This window comes from Corythoichthys intestinalis, chromosome 1 (assembly GCF_030265065.1).
Source record: "Corythoichthys intestinalis isolate RoL2023-P3 chromosome 1, ASM3026506v1, whole genome shotgun sequence".
Classification (NCBI taxonomy): Eukaryota; Metazoa; Chordata; class Actinopteri; order Syngnathiformes; family Syngnathidae; genus Corythoichthys; species Corythoichthys intestinalis.
The window spans coordinates 24,228,463-24,248,360 of NC_080395.1; the positions used below are offsets into that span (position 1 = coordinate 24,228,463).

The following is a 19,898-nucleotide window of genomic DNA, read 5'->3' on the forward strand; positions in this document are numbered from 1 at the left end:
ATTTGATGCCGTCTTTGTTAGCAGTTTTCAAGGTCAGCTTTGGTAAAGTGGAACAAAAAGTCACTTCAAAACACGTGGCAGTTTTTTGACAGGTAAAAACATTTTTAAATCCAAGTTGATTAACTGGATTTGAATCAAATCGGAGGACCTTGATTGTATTTAAACAGCATGTGCTAAATGGGCTTTAATAAAATGGCGACTTATTTGTTGAGATAATCATACTGTGCCATCAGGAGAATTATGCCTGATCAAATTATTCTCCCCACGCACAGTCTGAAAGCAGATTGGTCGTCTGTCATTTTTCTTGCAATATTGTGTAACACATATTACGTAATTATCTTATTCGCGCACCGTTGTCAGTCAGTCACTGCTGTCTGACCTAATAGAACTTTTTTTTTATCGTGTTAACCTGCTCGAAATAACTCATTCCCACCACTTTTCGGACATTTTACTCCTTCCCCTAACAATTCAAATTTCAATTGAATAAATTAATATCAATATTGAGTTCCTCTTTACTGATCACTAACCCTGCCCTTTTCCACCCAAATCTGGTGACTCAAATGGACTGTGATTGGTCCGCTCATACTGTTGTTTCCGGTTCAACGCGAAATCGCCGCCATTTACAAACATTTTTGAGCTAGAGTCAAAAATGGACCAAGCCGACGAGAGGATCACCGAAGAGGTCTGCACAATGTTTCGTCAAGGCATTATAAATATTGCCAAATGGCAAGCAATTCGTGAAAGGAGATTGCTGAATATACGGGGCTGGAGGTCAGCGAATGCATAAAAAATGGAAGAACCTGCGAGATAAGTACCGTATTTTTCGGACTATAAGTCGCACCTGAGTATAAGTCGCACCAGCCATAAAGTGCCCAACAAAGAGGAAAAAAACATGTATAACTCACCGGAGTATAAGTCACATTTTTGGGGGAAATTTACTTGATAAAATCCAACACATAGAACAGATATGTCATCTTGAAAGGCAATTTAATACAAAAATACATTAGAGAACAACATGCTGAATAAGTGTACAGTATGATGTTACATGATGCATGAACAACGAAATGCGAATTTACTGTCCTCACCAGGATGCTACGGCTTGGTCTTGGCTATACAGTGAGCTAAACTCCCAAATGACGATGCTGGACGTCAGTATAATTTGCTGAATCAATTTCGTCCTCGATACCAAACAGGTTCGCATCAACGTAAATTAATGATAATTAGGTGCTATTACAGCAATGACACAAACGGTTAGCATGTTTTCGCTAACATTAGCACATTCTTCAAACAACCACACAGCTGGCTCTAAGTGTCCGATCGCGGATGGAAAACGCACAACAAAAACAGAAAAGATGATACACACAAGTGTTGCATCTGTAGAGATTTTTTTTTTCAAGCATGAACAATGAACGTAGGTTCGCAGCCGTGTCTCTCGCCCACTCGCTCAGAGACGCTACGTAGCTGTCCGTCTTCTTCTGGTGTGTGAGTGCTTTTCTTCGCGTAAACAAGTGCGAGTGCGGCCCCACTTGGGCGTGAAAGCGCCACAAACTAAAAGCATACATTTCAATATAAAAAAGTCAATAATACAATTGAATACACGTTGCCAAAGGCAGAACGCGAACGTGGCCATAGCTATAAAGAGTTATTCAGATAATTATAGCATAAAGAACATGCTAACAAGTTTACCAAACCATCAGTGTCACTCCAAAACACCAAAATAACATGTGAAATGATATCACAATGTCTTAATAACTTCACACATAAGTCGCTCCTGAGTATAAGTCTCACCCCCAGCCAAACTATGAAAAAAAAAAAAACTGCGACTTATAGTCCGAAAAATACGGTATGTGTGTGTTCTTAACCGAATGGCCACACTAAGTGGTGACCCAGCCTGCCAAAAACTGCCCGCTTTTATCAATTTGTCATATTTTTGGTTGGTGCACATTGCCATTTATTTTGTTCATATGTTTGCTGTGACTTATTTACATTTACACTTCAAGTATATGAAGAATAAAGCACAGGTTTTGTGTCAAGAGTTGTTTTGATGTTTAATTTTCAACAACCGCTTACACCAGACATGTCCAAAGTCCGGCCCGGGGGCCAAATGCGGCCCGTGGTCAAATTTCATCCGGCCCCCAGCCTCTGTCATAAAATCAATTACGTCTGGCCCGCACACAGACTTAATAAATTGGTCATCAGTACTGCTAATAGCATATAAGGTAGCTTACACACTAAATGCTGCTCCTCATTTACCCATTAAAAAGCAACATTATTCTGAGCAACATTACCCCGTGTGACCTTTTACTCACAATTTTCTAAAATGGCGACAATCAACAAAAAAAAAGTTGACTGTGGTGGCAGACGCTTCAAGAATAGGTGGAAATTGGACTTTTTCTTCACTAAAATACGCAACAACTGTGTTTGCCTCATTTGCAAAGAGACAGTTGCTGTTTTTAAAGCGTTCAATGTATGGCGATTTTAACAAACAAGACACGCTGACATGTATGACAAGATTACAGGGAAGATACGTAGCGAGAAATTGAAGCAACTTGAAGCTAGTTTAATGTTACAGCAGCACTGTTTCACAAGAGCCCGGGAGTCGAAAGCTTAGCCACAAAGACTAGTTGCGAGATTGTTGAAATTATTAATAAAAAAAAAATAAAAAATAAAGCAAATGTGACACACATAATGGCTCGCTAAAATTTGCTTAAATATATTGTTCAACATAAAGGATGTCAGCCAAGGTCGGCCCCCCACATGTTTACCATACCAAATCTGGCCCCCTTTGCAAAAAGTTTGGACACCCCTGGCTTACACACTTGATACATCATCACTGATTGAGAGTGCCTCAGTGCTTTTATGATCATGTGTTTACCATCAAGGCTTCCAACGCAGTTTGGGAAGTTCCATAGCCGCCAGAAATCTGCTATGGCTTCCCACTGGCTGGTTGTAGGACACGGCAAAAAAAATTGGACAAAACGCTGGACAACGCAGCTTGCTGGCTTCCACCCGATGCTAGAATTCGTAGTATGACTGCCAATCTCAGTGCGGCATCAACAGTCAGACACCCCACCTCTGCGACAGTCTTCTGTGTTGCCTGCGCCTCAACATGGTCGCTACGCCGTCACCTCAACGCAGAAGCATAACTCTACATTCACACTGCAGGCTAAAGTGACCTAATTCCGATGTTTTTTTTGTTTTTTTTTGCTCCATTCAACTTGCTTGATACTTTCTCGACAGTCCTTACATGAAGAGTCACACAGAAGCGGGTATTTTCAAATCTGATCAACGACACTTTCAATGATGAATTAAAATGTGATATGAGCGACAAATTTACGTAAAGTCCAATCCAGTTTCTGTCCGTCCGTCCGTCCATCCATCCATCCCCTGAACCGCCTATCCTCACGAGTGTCGCGGGGGTGCTGGAGCCTATCCCAGCCAACAATGGGCAGGAGGCAGGGTACACCCTGAACTGGTTGCTAGCCAGTCGCATCCAATCCAGTTTCGCCATATCATAATTCGGCCGACTGTTAATGAGGTCAATTTGCATTCTTAGCAGAGTTTTCCCCTGTGCTTCAAAAGCTTGGTGGGCTGCCAGGCTTTTCTTGCACGCTGGTCACTACTCAGCATATTGTTATGACATGTTTTGTTTTTACTCTTCTACGCATGCACAACACTTTTTGGGATGCTATAAAAAATGGTAGCAAGAGTAGGCCTGTCGCGATAACAAATTTTAGTGTGCGATAATTATTCTCTTAAATTATTGCGATATGCGGTATTATTGCGCCCCCCCAATTTTTTTTTTAACCAATTTACAATAACAGTGAGAATACAGTATATATTAATAGATCAAGTACACCCATTTAAACACAATAAATATTTACTCTTAAATTCAAAAATACTTTTTAAGAAATCACAACTGAAAACAATAGACCATGCCTCTTAAGTAAAAAACAACAATATTGATACCGCACAGAAACACAGAATAAATAAAATGTGTTTAAAAAAAAAATTGCAGTTAATAACTTAAGCTTTTAGGCAAATGAAAACCTTTCCCGTCATAGCTTCTGCAATGGTGTTCCATAGGGATGCAACGATACAGTTAAATCACGGTTCGGTACGATTTTTGATACAGGCGACACGGTTTTCGATCCGATTCAATACATTTAACGCGCTGTAAAAAAAAAATTATGTTTTTTGTTTCGTTTTTGCTGTTGTTTTTTTTTTTTTTTTTTTTTTGCTAACAAGCAAAATTAAATTGCCATCATATAAACATGCATTTTAGTGCATAATATTTATGTGCTTACTTCTTATTGATCTGAAAAAAAATTTGTATAAACGTGCTGAGAACAATCTTTACTGTTTGTAAAGTGAGGCAGGGCACACTGCTGATTGCTACAGCTCTCTTAGCAGCTAGGTTTACTACATGAGCAAGACATCCTATTTGTGATCTGAATCCATCTGTGTCACATACTGAAACAATATTTGCAACATTATCTATAGTCACTGGTATGGATTGATTGGCCTTCTTAACTTCCATTCAGTCATGACAGTTTAGTATTCATCGATGTAGTATATGGACTATGTGTCCCATAATCACTCTGGGCTCACGTAGCCAATGGCATGGGACGTAGCACATCTAGTTTGCCATTTCATGATATCTAGTGTGTGCGCGCATTAAAAAAAAGTTTGCAAGCGCCACTGAAGTCACGTCTGCTCATTACTACACAACACTAGCATATGACAATCGACTTTCATAAACAGGACGAGTTTGAAGCACAGCGCTCTTAATTTCATGCAGCTGTTCGTTGTCAAAGCGAGGTTGTTCGTAGCAGCCAAGTCGGTAACAATGTTTTGGCGGACTTCGTTGTAAATATCCGGCGTTGTACCGAAAAATAGCCGCCCCGCGTGAAATGTCACTCCTGACGGGTGCCCCCACACGTCAACAACACCGGCGCGCCATAGATGGTCCACAGTCACTCCGGAGCACTGACTCGGCCGGTAGGTATACGTTGAACACTAGGATATAATAGGAACGATTGGCTCCGGCGCTAGTTTTTGCCGGACCTGGAACGAAGATGCTTTTTGCGCAGTTGGTAACGAGGAATCCGAACTTTTAACAGCACGTCTGCCGCACGCACGCACGTGGACGCGAGGCGATAAATCACAGCGGAAAAATTACCGCCTTCATTTTTATTTATCGCGCGATAACTGGAATTATTGCATATTGCGACAGGCTTAAGCAAGAGCATGTATTACCCCAAAAAATCGGATTTGTGCATGAGGATCTGCAATCTGAATGTTGACTTAGTGTATCTCCTCCCCACATGATGTCCCCGTAGTAAGCGTAGTCATAAAGAGCTTGAAACGCTACCCACAGCTAGGTAGCATGTAAATTCAATTATTTTTATGTATCACCATTCTCCCTGTTGCCTAAATCGTCTTCTCTCAAGCTGAATAAATGATAAATTCTGCATAAACAATACAAAAAACCACAAATGGAGTATACCAACCTCCCCTGTGGCACATTAACCATTTCAGAGAGTTAACATCTGGACGGTTTGTTGCTGCACTCTGGATGTAAAGATAACATGGTGTTTCTCACAAAGAGAGACCTAAAAATGCACTTCAGAGGAACATTGCTGAGATGAAAACCATGAAAAACAAGTGAGATATCATACACATTGCTGCTTAGCTTTGTCATGATATGACTCAGAGCTGATGAAGCTTCAATCAATGTTGGTGCACCACATTTGAGCATTTAACCTTTCATGAACTGAACATAACTTCCGGATTTTCGGTTTTATTTGCACTTCCTTGTTTACTTGCATTACTTCGCTGTGACAAGAAGTGTTGAGAATGTTTGACTTGCAATGAGCGAGCTTAACGGGAAAGTTTTCAAATGTAGAAGAACCCAGTTTCTGAAACTCAGCCTTTCCTGAATTAGTGGTAAAATTGGAAATTTCACTACAAGTCAAAGTGAAGTCCTATTTTGAAGTGTCCCAATTCGTGTTTCACCCCTGACTGCCGACGCCCTCTCCGTCCTCAGAGTCTCCTGTAGGCGTCGTCCTCGTTCTTTGCTAGCGTCCAGCTGTGCCGCCTTGGCTGCCAGATCTTCCTCCAGCCTCTTCTGGTTGTCCCGGGATTTAACCTGGAACAGCTTGATGTCCTTGAGGAGGTCCTCCCTTTGGCGCCTCTGCCGGGCTCCCATCCGCAGCCTCTCCTCTGTCAAACATTTGGCCGCTTCCTCTCGCCGTAGCTTCCCCTCCGCTGTGGCGTCGTTCCTCTCGGCCTGAAGCCGATTGGTCAAGTACTCCACCTGCTCCCAAAGGGGCTTGTTGTCCTTCTGTTTTTGCTGCAGCTCGGCCGAGAGCTCCTGAACTCTCTGGCCTTGGAGCTCCATCCTTAGGCTCACCATCCAAAGCTGGTCCTTCAGGCCGTTCACCTGTTTCACCAGATTCCCAAAAAACACGTTGACTACAACCTGCGCGGCCATCCTGTAGAGAATGACCACACCCTTCCACAGGTTGGAAAGAAATGGCATTTTTTTGCCTGGCAACAGCACCTTTCCGTTCACGATTGACTCGTGATGTACCAGAAAATTTTCGTAAGTCATGTAAAGGCACACGTGGAGACTTTAACGTCTTTTCTAGGGGACTTTGTGAGGTCGTACCATCACAGGATGTTGCCGTGGTAAAGATGATGTCAGAAAACCGTGTCTTGAACTGCAATTGCCATATTTTTTGGATTTTAATTCGACAGTAGAATAAGTTGCTCCAGCAAAAAAATTAACCACCACAGCGAGAATGCCCTTCTGGTGGCTGTTACTGTGGAAAAAAAGACATGTATAGGTCGCACCTGAGTATAAGACGCAGGCCCAACAAAACTAATATATATATATATATATATATATATATATATATATATATATATGTATAGATTTGATAAAGGTTATAACGTTACCTAGTGTTGTTTTAAGACAATCTACTCTCGACACGTCGTAGAATTTATTGATTGAGCAACTCAACCAGAGTGTAGGAGTGAACTCTCTCTCTCATTTTAATCTCTGGTGCGCTTGCAGCCTCACAAACAAGAACTCAAACGGGACTGATCCCAGCTGGATTAAAAAATTGATCATCAAATGAGTTGGCAACAAATTTATTAATGGAGTTTTATCGATTTAATCGATTAGTTGTTGTAGCCTTATCCAATACATCTAAACTGAAAGGACTGGCTGTGAAAGCTTTTATTTTAGTACCATTGACACCGCTAGAGGATTGGATGTCTAGCGCCGTCAATGGCAGCCAATGAATTCACAAGGAAGTAGGGCTGCAGTATTGATTATTTTAGTAGTTGTTTAATCGATAAACTAGTTAGTTTGAATAATCGAGTAATTGGATAAGGAACATAAAAAAATTAAAATACCTGAGCTTAGTCTCAAACTGTATAAAAAAAAAATATATATATATATATATATAAATGAGGATCTATGTACAACATAAGAGCAATTAGCTAACTTACTTAGCAAAAGTCCACTAGCTTAAATGCTATGAAATACTAACATTTTTTTTTTTTTTTTTTTTTTTTAGAATACTCCTAACAAATGGTTCAGACACATATTCCCACAATAAAATGGCTAAATATACCTATAAACTAAATCACGAATGCATTAAAAAAAACATTCGCTCAAACAAAAACGTAGCTTATGTTGGTCTTAACAGGGAGCAGGTGGATTCAGCCAAGTGAAATGAGGCAGACTAGATGGCAATGGATCCACCCAAATCAATAAAACTAAATGCAAACACTTTCAAAACAAACCATGACAACGCCACTATAATTAAACGAATACTCGAAGCAGCAAAATTTAATTTGAATCTTTTTTTCTAATCGAATACTCAAGTGAATCGATTAATTGTTGCAGCACTACAAGGAAGTGACCCGTAAATGCCCCAAAACTAATAGGAAGTGACTGAAAATCTACAGGACAAGCACAAAAGCTGAGTGTACAGTAGTATCAGTCCATCTCTTGCCACATTTGATCATTTTTCTTTAGCTTCTCCTGTCCATTTACGCCTTGTGAAGTGAAACATGATAGCTTTTTGATTTCTGAACGCGCAAGCGTTTTTCAAACCCAAACAGCATTTGAGAAGGAAATGGCCCGACTTAATTGAATCAGTGCTATTTCAATATTGAATTTGTCTCACGGCTGACATGTTTACACCCCACTAAGTCTTAAAATCAGTAGGTCCTTCTTTGACTCCTAAATGCTACAGTCACACGGGTCTAATTTGTCGCGAAGGCTAAAGCTAATATCAGCGGATTTATCAGTCTTGCACTTTTGTTATTTATTATTATTACGCATGACAGCATTTGAAATCAACACTGATACAGTATCCTGTTAATATTGTTAGTGGTTCAGCAGCAAAGAAGGCTAATTCAATAGCAGTACACATGGATGGGAAGCAAGAGAGTTAATCTAATGGCCGCTACATTGCTACGCTTCCATCATTCATATGCTTATGGAGGCGCATGAGCTAGCATGGAACATTTTAGCCAACTGTGTTAAAAGTCTGGAGTTGAATTCCAAGTTTAGAGGCAAGGCTAAACCCCAAAACAACCCCTCTAGTGGCCTTTATAGAACACGAGTGGCGCAAATCACGCGTGCACTAAAAAAGACACAAGAGGTTAGACGCATTTGTCCATGTCTGCTTTTTTAACGATCCCGTCTCCAGCCCTTTTGAAGGTAGCGCAGCACAGGCTGAGAAATGTCTCTTGGCTTTCCCTTGCAGAGGTCATCCTTTGTCTGGGTTTGAATGCCAACACAAAGAGGTGCTATAAATGTGACCATGTGCTTTTGAGCAAAAGGCTGTTTGCCTTTGCAGCAAAAGGGGGGTTAAAATTAGCTTAGTTGGTTTGACTGCATTGTATATTATTAATCCCAGAAGAAAACCAATGTCTGGTCATTGAAGAGATGGTAGAACCTTGGCCTTGGTTTCTATAGGGATCATTTTGTGACTGTAGGCCCGAATGTAACACCAACTTCTGTTGCAATCGAAACTCAGAACACCCAATTCCAATTGTCTGTGGCAACTACCTTTTAAATTTCATTCACAAACATCCAGTATGGCTGTGTCACAGGCACCTACAGTGGCAAGAAAAAGTATCTGAACTAGGGCTGCAGCTATCGATTATTTTAGTAGTCGATTAATCGATGAACTAGTTAGTCCGAATAATCGAGTAATCAGAACATGAAAAATTAAAATACCTGAGCTGAGATCAAGATCTAAGTACAACAAAAGAACAATTGGCTAACTTACATAGCAAAAGTCCGCTAGCTTAAATGCTATAAAATGCTAATTTTTTTTTTTTTTTTAACAATGCTCTTAACATATGGTTCAGGCAATATACCTATAAACTAAATTACGAATGCATTAAAAAGCATTAGCTCAAACAAAAACTCATCTTACGTTGGTCTTAACAGGGAGCAGCTGGATTCAGCCATGTGAAATGAGGCAGACCAGGGGGCAGTGTATCCACCCTAATAAATAAAACGAAATGCAAACACTTTGAAAATCAACCATTACAATGCCACTTTAATTAAACGAATACTCGAAGCAACAAAATTCAAAAAAAAAATTTCTATTCAAATACTCGAGTCAATCGTTGCAGCACTAATCTGAACCTTTTGGAATTTCTCACATGTGACACGTAATCTGAACTTTGTCAAACTCACACAGATAAAAAAAACAGTGTCTGCTTTAACTAAAACCACCCAAGCATTTACAGTGGGGCAAATAAGTATTTAGTCAACCACTAATTGTGCATGTTCTCCCACTTGAAAATATAAAAGAGGCCTGTAATTGTCAACATGGGTAAACCTCAACCATGAGAGACAGAATGTGGGGAAAAAAAACCCAGAAAATCACATTGTTTGATTTTTTTTAAATTTTTTTTTTTTAAAGAATTTATTTGCAAATCATGGTGGAAAATAAGTATTTGGTATATGCCAAAAGTTCATTTCAATACTTTGTTATGTGCCCTTTGTTGGCAATAACGGAGGCCAAACGTTTTCTGTAACTCTTCACAAGCTTTTCACATACTGTTGCTGGTATTTTGGCCCATTCCTCAACGCAGATCTCCTCTAAAGCAGTGATGTTTTGGGGCTGTCGTTGGACAACACGGGCTTTCAACTCCCTCCTCACCCCGTGGCGTCAAAATGATAAGAAGAACGGAGAGCAAAAATCCCAGAACCACACAGGGGGACCTAGTGAATGACCTACAGAGAGCTGGGACCACAGTAACAAAGGCTCCTATCAGTAACACAATGCGCCGCCAGGGACTCAAATCCTGCACTGCCAGACGTGTCCCCCTGTTGAAGAAAGTACACGTCCAGGCCCGTCTGCGGTTCGCTAGAGAGCATTTTGAAGATCCAGAAGAGGACTGGGAGAATGTGTTATGGTCAGATGAAACCAAAATAGAACTTTTTGGTAGAAACACAGGTTCTCGTGTTTGGAGGAAAAAGAATACTGAATTGCACCATACCCACTTTGAAGCATGGGGGTGGAAACATTATGCTTTGGGGCTGTTTTCCTGCAAAGGGACCAGGACGACTGATCTGTTTAAAGGAAAGATTGAATGGGGCCATGTATCGAGAGATTTTGAGTGAAAATGTCCTTCCATCAGCAAGGGCATTGAAGATGAGACGTGGCTGGGTCTTTCAGCATGACAATGATCCCAAACACCCAGCCAGGGCAACAAAGGAGTGGCTTTGTAAGAAGCATTTTAAGGTCCTGGAGTGGCCAAGCCAGTCTCAACCCCATAGAAAATCTGCGGAGGGAGTTGAAAGTCCGTGTTGCCCAACGACAGCCCCAAAACATCACTGCTATACAGGAGATCTGCATGGAGGAATGGGCCAAACCACCAGCAACAGTGTGTGAAAACCTTGCGAAGAGTTACAGAAAACGTTTGGCCTCCGTTATTTCCAACAAAGGGTACATAACAAAGTATTGAGATGAACTTCTGGTATTGACCAAAAACTTATTTTCCACCATGATTTGCAAATAAATTCTTTAAAAATCAAACAATGTGATTTTCAGTTTTTTTTCCCCACATTCTGTCTCTCATGGTTGAGGTTTAACCATGTTGACAATTACAGGCCTCTCTAATATTTTCAAGTGGGAGAACTTGCACAATTAATGGTTGACTAAATACTTATTTGCCCCACTGTACAGGTTTTCATATTTCAACGAGGATACTTTGCAAATAATGACACAAGGGGGAAAAATACGTAAGTGAACCATCACATTTAATATTTTGTGATTTCCCCCTTTGGCAGCAATAACTTCAACCAGACGCTTCCTGTTGGGGGTGTGACAAAATTTCGAAATGGTGATATATCGTGATACTTTGTATCTCAAAAGATTATCGATATGCTCCTGCCAAGGATCGATATATCGTTTTGAAAAAGGTGTCAATGTCTAAAAAAAAATAAAAATGAACCAACAAGTTGCTACCAAAATTTCCCACCATAATAGTATCTCAGTTAAGTGTAAGGCTGCATTGACGGTGCTCGACGCCCAAGCCATTTAGATTGGGAACGTTCGTTCATTGAAAACCAGAGCATTCACAGTCATTCTGTCTTATTTTCAGGGCATTTACAGGTCACTTGCTGTTAATTTTAGGGCATTTACAGGTCATTTTCAGGCCATCGAAATACTCTCCAATTCACTGATAGCAGCACTTGTAAACCCACATTTAGTTGACCTTGTATTAAAACACCGAGAAGCAGACCCGTGCCGCCCATAAGGCGAGCTAGGCAAATGCCTAAGTGCGCAGCAGCGTCCAAAAGGGCGTCAAGAAAAATATTCAAATAATATTTGATGATAGCAGTATTCAAAAAATTATACAAAACAATAAAACAAATGAACAAAACAAACTTTCGTAATAAATCTTTAAATAATAATGAAATCATTTTTCTAGTGTGCCTTCTTGCCTTCTGCCCGTTTCACTTTTTTCTGTAATGCGATGATTTCACCACAGACCCTAGTCTCACCACCCAGCAGACCAACGAGCTACCTGAAGGTGCTATTTTTAGCCTCCGAAATTGAGCGACGTTACGGTGACAAGTCAACTTCATGAATAGACAAAAGCCCTCCGGGTCAGACGAAAAAGAAGAGAGCATAAACGTGAAGAAAAACAGAGGTTTGTTGTGATGATTTTTTTCAACAGCATAAGCACGTATACTTAGCACAACTGCAAGCTAGCGGTTATTTACATAGACTTTATATGACTTACAGTAAAATTTTGCTTTAGCAGTATCATTAGCCAGGCTGTTGTTTTAGAAATATTTTCGGTATTCAGCCAGCTGTGGATTAGTTTCAGTTAAATTTACTCCCCCTCCCATCTTAGAGAAATTTGGACGAAGTGTATGGGGGACTAAAATTGTCTTGCTTTTTTTCATGTGATGTCAACCACTTTTACCTTGTGTTAAATTGTGTTTTTCAAATAAATTTGCCTTGCCTAAAAGTGCCATGGTTAATTAAATGAATACACCATTAAATATGCAATTAATAATTTCAAAGTTCTGTGGTATGGGGGACTAAAAGTGCCACGGATTTAAATGCAAACATTTGTAATTAAATGTGTCATTAATTCATTAAAATGGCGATCATTTTCATGTAAAAAAAAACAAAAAACAATTTATTTATTTATTTTTGCGATCATATATTATTTAATTATGGTTAGAGGTGCACGATAATTATCGGTCCGATAATTGGAATTATGATGTCATCCCAATAAATCCAATAACACTATATGTTATCGGGCCTATTAATAATATTTCTGGCACGGTGTTGGATTGGGATATGTGCATTTGTTTCCACTCCTGTTTTGCCAGTTTTCACAGTTTTGTTACTGTTCTAGAGGCCGTATTTTTTCTTCACTGAGTTATAAACCTTACTATGGCAATTAGCAAATGTTTGCACTTTACAGTGTTATGTTTACAAGTTCTTGAGAGGCGTTTTGGTTATTGATAGACTTGCCGTTCTATAATTGCCAGGTTAAGAAAGTTGTTTGATGGACCAAAAAGACAAGTCTCCTGTTTTATCTGCTGACCAAGCACAATACCTATTGGGTTTATGTCTGTTTTAGATCAGTGCTCATTGTTCAGGGGAACACATCGTCAATGATATTGACTCATTGATTGAGTGAATCTAATTAATAATAATAATACATTTTATTTCTAGAGCGCTTTTCAAAACACACAAAGAAGCTTCACAAGAGACATGGAATCACAGTATGATAAAAAGGTATTAAAAGGATAAAAAATTAAAAGCTCCATAAAAAGAAGTAAAAATATAACAGAGCTAGGGGTTATGGTGGGTAAGAAAGAGTGAACAGGTGTGTTTTCAGTCTAGATTTGAAAAGTGATAGGGTAGATATGCTGCGAAGTTCAGCGGGTAGGGAGTTCCAGAGCTGGGGGGCGCAATGACTAAAAGCTCTGGAACCAAACGTGGAGAGGCAGACACGGGGGAGGGAGAGGGGAAGAATAGTGGTAGGGCGAAGTAAACGGGTTGGATTGTTTAGACGGAGAAGATCGCTAAGGTAGGGAGGGGCCAGGGCATGGAGTATTTTGAAGGTGATGATGAGGATCTTGTAGTTGATTCTTTGTTTGACGGGAAGCCAGTGAAGTTGATGGAGGATGGGGGGTGATGTGGTGTGTTGTGGGGGTTCGAGTGATGAGGCGTGCTGCTGAGTTCTGGTTTTAATTATATTTATTTGAAAAAATTAATATGGGCACTTTATTTGAAGTCAAAACTGTTCTTGTCTTTGTTTTGTTCATTATAATAATGTTCATGTCATTATGAAAAATTCTGGTTCAGTCAAAGGCAAATCCATGCTGAATCAACCACTAGTATTTTTGACCCACAGGTGTTCAAAAACTCAGGTAAATATATATTGAAAAATTATATATATATTATCAGTTATCGTATCGGTATCGGCCTTGAGGAGCAGGAAGTTATCGATATTGATATCGGTAAAATGGATATCGTGCACCCCTAATTATGGTTATGTCATGCTGGTTTCACAATCTATTTTGAGTATTGACTATTTGACTAATATAATGTAAAATTACACTTTCTTCTCTTTGTAGATGCTCTTCTGAAATATTTTCCTTCTACCTCTGTACATCCTGCGCCATCTTTTACAGCGAACTTATCCACATCAGCGCCAAGTCCAAGCCCACCAAGTCCAGGAAAGAAGTGCACCTTCCAAAACAACTGTCATATGAAAGTGCAATAGATGCTTCTGCATCAGTGAAGACAAGGTTATAGGTCAAGGTAAAAAAAAAGTTGCATTTTAAAGTGTTCTGTGTGTCTTTATATAGGTTTGCTTGGGTGGGTGTTAATCATATTGTAATAACAATTGTAATTTATTTTATTCATTTGTTTTTGAAGTGTTTTTTTATTGGTGCTTTTGAATCGTTATTAGAGCATTTTTCTTTTAATTTCTGCACTTGTTCCTTTTTGTCTTTTTTTATATAATAAATTACAAAGAGATAATGTGCTTTTTCAGTGTGAGAGTTTAAATATATGTGGTGAAAATAGGAGGGGGGGGGGGGCAACAAATATGTTGCCTAGGGTACAAAATTGGTCAGGAACAGCCCTGCTTAGAAACAACAATCAGCTCCATAAATATTGGGACATGGACACAATTCTCGTCTTTTTGGCCCATTACAATTAAAAAGGACGGAATGTGCTTTAACTGCAGACTTTCAGTTATCTATATTACAGTGCCTTGCAAAAGTATTCGGCCCCCTTGAACCTTGCAACCTTTCGCCACATTTCAGGCTTCAAACATAAAGATATAAAATTTTAATTTTTTGTCAAGAATCAACAACAAGTGGGACACAATCGTGAAGTGGAACAAAATTTATTGGATAATTTAAACTTTTTTAACAAATAAAAAAACTGAAAAGTGGGGCGTGCAATATTATTCGGCCCCCTTGCGTTAATACTTTGTAGCGCCACCTTTTGCTCCAATTACAGCTGCAAGTCGCTTGGGGTATGTTTCTATCAGTTTTGCTCATCGAGAGACTGACATTCTTGCCCATTCTTCCTTGCAAAACAGCTCGAGCTCAGTGAGGTTGGATGGAGAGTGTTTGTGAACAGCAGTCTTCAGCTCTTTCCACAGATTCTCGATTGGATTCAGGTCTGGACTTTGACTTGGCCATTCTAACACCTGGATACGTTTATTTTTGAACCATTCCATTGTAGATTTGGCTTTATGTTTTGGATCATTGTCCTGTTGGAAGATAAATCTCCGTCCCAGTCTCAGGTCTTGTGCAGATACCAACAGGTTTTCTTCCGGAATGTTCCTGTATTTGGCTGCATCCATCTTCCCGTCAATTTTAACCATCTTCCCTGTCCCTGCTGAAGAAAAGCAGGCCCAAACCATGATGCTGCCATCACCATGTTTGACAGTGGGGATGGTGTGTTCAGGGTGATGAGCTGTGTTGCTTTTACGCCAAACATATCGTTTTGCATTGCGGCCAAAAAGTTCAATTTTGGTTTCATCTGACCAGAGCACCTTCTTCCACATGTTTGGTGTGTCTCCCAGGTGGCTTGTGGCAAACTTTAAACCAGACTTTTTATGGATATCTTTGAGGAATGGCTTTCTTCTTGCCACTCTTCCATAAAGGCCAGATTTGTGCAGTGTACGACTGATTGTTGTCCTATGGACAGACTCTCCCATCTCAGCTGTAGATCTCTGCAGTTCATCCAGAGTGATCATGGGCCTCTTGGCTGCATCTCTGATCAGTTTTCTCCTTGTTTGAGAAGAAAGTTTGGAAGGACGGCCGGGTATTGGTAGATTTGCAGTGGTCTGATGCTTCTTCCATTTCAATAAGATGGCTTGCACAGTGCTCCTTGAGATGTTTAAAGCTTGGGAAATCTTTTTGTATCCAAATCCGGCTTTAAACTTCTCCACAACAGTATCTCGGACCTGCCTTGTGTGTTCCTTGGTTTTCATAATGCTCTCTGCACTTTAAACAGAACCCTGAGACTATTACAGAGCAGGTGCATTTATACGGAGACTTGATTACACACAGGTGGATTCTATTTATCATCATCGGTCATTTAGGACAACATTGGATCATTCAGAGATCCTCACTGAACTTCTGGAGTGAGTTTGCTGCACTGAAAGTAAAGGGGCCGAATAATATTGCACGCCCCACTTTTCAGTTTTTTTATTTGTTAAAAAAGTTTAAATTATCTAATAAATGTTGTTCCACTTCACGATTGTGTCCCACTTGTTGTTGATTCTTGACAAAAAAATTAAATTTCATATCTTTATGTTTGAAGCCTGAAATGTGGCGAAAGGTTTCAAGATTCAAGGGGGCCGAATACTTTTGCAAGGCACTGTAAGTGAATGGTCAGACATTACCAAAGATGAATGCATTCTCAATTGTTTTTCGTATGTTTCAAGTCATTGCCCATCTGCACTGTGAAGCGGCGTCCAATGAATTTTGAAGCATTTGCAGAATTCATCCTGCTTGGCAGCTGCACATACCCACCTGGTCATAGGAGAGCTAAGCAACCTTTTGTCCCACTAGTTTGCTTCCTTTAAAAGTGGGAGGTACATATAAAAGTCTTGTACTATTCACATAATTTGGATGTAACTCAAGATGAAAGCCTGTAGTTAAAGCAACACTAGGTAACTTTTAACCCTTTATAAAATAGTTGCATAACATTTGTGATAGGGGTGCACGATATCCATTTTTTGAAACCGATACTCTATATCGATAACTTCCTGCTCCTTAAAGGTGATACCGATATTGATAACCGGTAATAAATATTAGGGCTGCAGCTATCGAATATTTTACTAGTCGATTAATCGATGGACTAGATAGTCCGAATAATCGAGTAATCGGATAAGGAACATGAAAAATTAAAATACCCGAGCTGAGCCTAAAACGGTATTTTAAAAAAATGAGGATCTATGTACAACAAAAGAGCAATTGGCTAACTTACACAGAAAAAGCTTGAATGCTATAAAATGCTAAAGTTTTTATTAATTAAAAAAAAATTTTTTTTTAAACAATGCTCTTAACAAATGGTTCAGACACATATTCCCACAAAAAACGGTTAAATATACCTATAAACTAAATCATGAATGCATTAAAAAACATTAGCTCAAACAAAAACTTGGCTAATGCTGGTCTTAACAGGGAGCAGCTCGTTTCAGCCATGAGAAATGAGTTATGTCATATTCATTGTTGCCACCCTAATCAATAAAACTACATGCAAACAATTTCAAATAAACCAACACAACGCCACTTTAATTAAACGAATACTCGAAGCAACAAAATTTAATTCGAATATTTTTTTCTAATTGAATACTCGAGTTAATCGATTAATTGTTGCAGCACTAATAAATATATAATTTTTTAAATGTATAACGAGTTTTTGAACACCTGGAGGTTTAAAAAAAAAAATAGTGGTGGATTCAACATAGATTGTTCTTTGATCTCATCAGATTTTTCATAATGACATGAACAAAACAGTGCGTTTCACTTCTGCATTGCCCGACAGCCAGCTAAGAATGAATGCACTTCCATAAACCACAAGGCTTGGTCTTTTCTTGCTTTTATGGGAAGACACTCGTCCTAATATTGTGAAATTACAACAGAAAATACACATATTCAATACTCAATATACAACAAACTGCACAATACACTTATATACACAACTATTATATGTATAGCATAGCACACTAGCTTGAGCTACTAAAGCATTGGCTGGCTTCTATAACACAACTTATGAAGTTATGTATATATGACTCTTCACCACAGAAGTAAACATATTTTGCACATCCATATGTAATAGTAAACATAAAATACTTACATATATTTCCGAGGCAGAAACGTAACAGAAAGCATTCACGACTGTCAATGCTACCGCTAAACACCAATGTGTAAGTGATTGAACTAAACTACTGTAATAAAAAATAGGTGCATTGAATTATTCTGACCAGCAGGTGGGAGCAGTGCCCCGAAAATGATCAACTGATTTCCCATACCATTGTGTAAACTGCAAAGTCAGAAAAGTACATATTATCGGTCCTATTATGAATGTAATTGGATTTATCGGGATGATGTCATAATTCCTATTATCGGACTGATAATTATCAGACCAATAATTATCGTGCACCAGTAATTTGTGATATGTTGACTGACAGTTAGTTGAATGACACCTCTTTTAAATCTTGAGGGTGTCTGTATCGCTTTCACCACCACTAATCTACTTTGAGGAGGGTGGCAGGAGCCCACACAAAAAAAAAACTACAAATGTGCTGACTGCTTTACGGTATGCGTCACTTCCCCCTTTCCCCATTCATTGTAAAGACGGAAGTCGATGCGAACGCTTTCGCACGAATTCTGCAAAGATTGCCAAACAACAAAGACAAAAAGTTATGTCTGATGAGGGAAAAAATAGGGAGGCTACCAGGATATACAGAATAAACATTGGCCCGGCTTTATCTCACTGGCGTGACCACCCCCCCCCACGCCGAACTTTTCAGCGCCTGATGAGTTCGGGTGGGTTGGGGGGTTGGCCACAATGAGCTACACACGGTTGCTAACAGTCATATGCTGTTGTTTAGCCACAACTGGATTCATTACCTTTTTACCTTATTATTCATCCTTCACACAGCTGCGGGAAACAAATGTTTTTTAATCTTAAATCCATCTGTAGGTGACCGGGATATAGATTTTTGTTTGTTTGATCATTTTATGACATAGTGTGGGTGTGCGCTGGTCCTCATGGGAAACGCAGTCTTCCTTAAGGCAAAACATTACCTCTTTTGTCTACCAACGTCGCTAAATACGACCAAAACTGAAAAGTTAACAAGTGTTGATTTACTTTCTGCCATTGACTATGATAAACGTCCAGTTTATTTTGATTGGGAGGTTGGCAGTAAATGCTCATGGTTCAATGCATAGACGGCGTTAGATACCAAATCCATGTTGACTACCACTTCAAATTGAATGGACGTATCTCGCCTTTAGTGGAAGCCAATGAGCAATGAGTAAATCTTAATTAATCCATCGATAGTTTGAAATTAATTGGAGGGGGCGTAATTTGGGCATTTATTTCAGAAGGAACCTGTAAGAAATGCACATTTTCCAGATTTAATCTGAACTAATCGCAGTTAACTCTTTCTTGCGCTATCAAAGGCAGGAATGAGCTCCCAAAAAACCTGGAAGAAAGACACATTTTCCACAAATCATCGCAATTGGTTGATCCATAGATATACAGTGCTGGCCAAAAGTATTGGCACCCCTGCAATTCTGTCAGATAATGCTCAATTTCTCCCAGAAAATGATTGAAATTACAAGTGCTTTGGTAGTAATATCTTCATTTATTTTGCTCGCAATAAAAAAACACAAAAGAGAATTTTAAATTTTTTTATTTTTTAACACAAAAATGGGCTGAACAAAAGTATTGACACCCTCAGCCTAATACTTGGTAATACAACCTTTAGACGAAATAACTGCGAACAACCGCTTCCGGTATCCATCAATAAGTTTCTTACAATCCTCTGGTGGAAATTTAGACCATTCTTCTTTGGCCAACTGCTCCAGGTCTCTGAGATTTGAGGGGTGCCTCTCCAAACTGCCATTTTCAGATCTCTTCACATGTGTTCTGTGGGATTCAGGTCTGGACTCATTGCTGGCCACTTTAGAAGTCTCCAGTGCTTTCTCTCAAACCATTTTCTAATGCTTTTTGAAGTGTGTTTTGGGTCATTGTCCTGCTGGAAGACTCATGACTTCTGAGATAGACCGGGCTTTCTCACACTGGGCCCTACATTATGCTGCAAAATTTGTTGGTATTCTTCAG

The 19,898-nt window shown here is 39.4% G+C and overlaps 1 protein-coding gene across 3 annotated transcripts in view; it reads left to right on the forward strand.

Annotated features, from left to right (window-relative positions):
- Positions 1–19,898, forward strand: part of adcy7 (adenylate cyclase 7) — a 139,423-nt gene that overhangs the window by 35,089 nt on the left and 84,436 nt on the right. The window contains exon 2 of one of the 3 annotated variants that reach the window (XM_057854713.1): positions 14,153–14,339. The exons of the other annotated variants lie outside the window; for them this stretch is intronic. The gene's annotated coding sequence lies outside the window, so the exon portion shown is untranslated. The remainder of the gene's footprint in view (positions 1–14,152; positions 14,340–19,898) is intronic. 3 annotated transcript variants of the gene reach the window in all.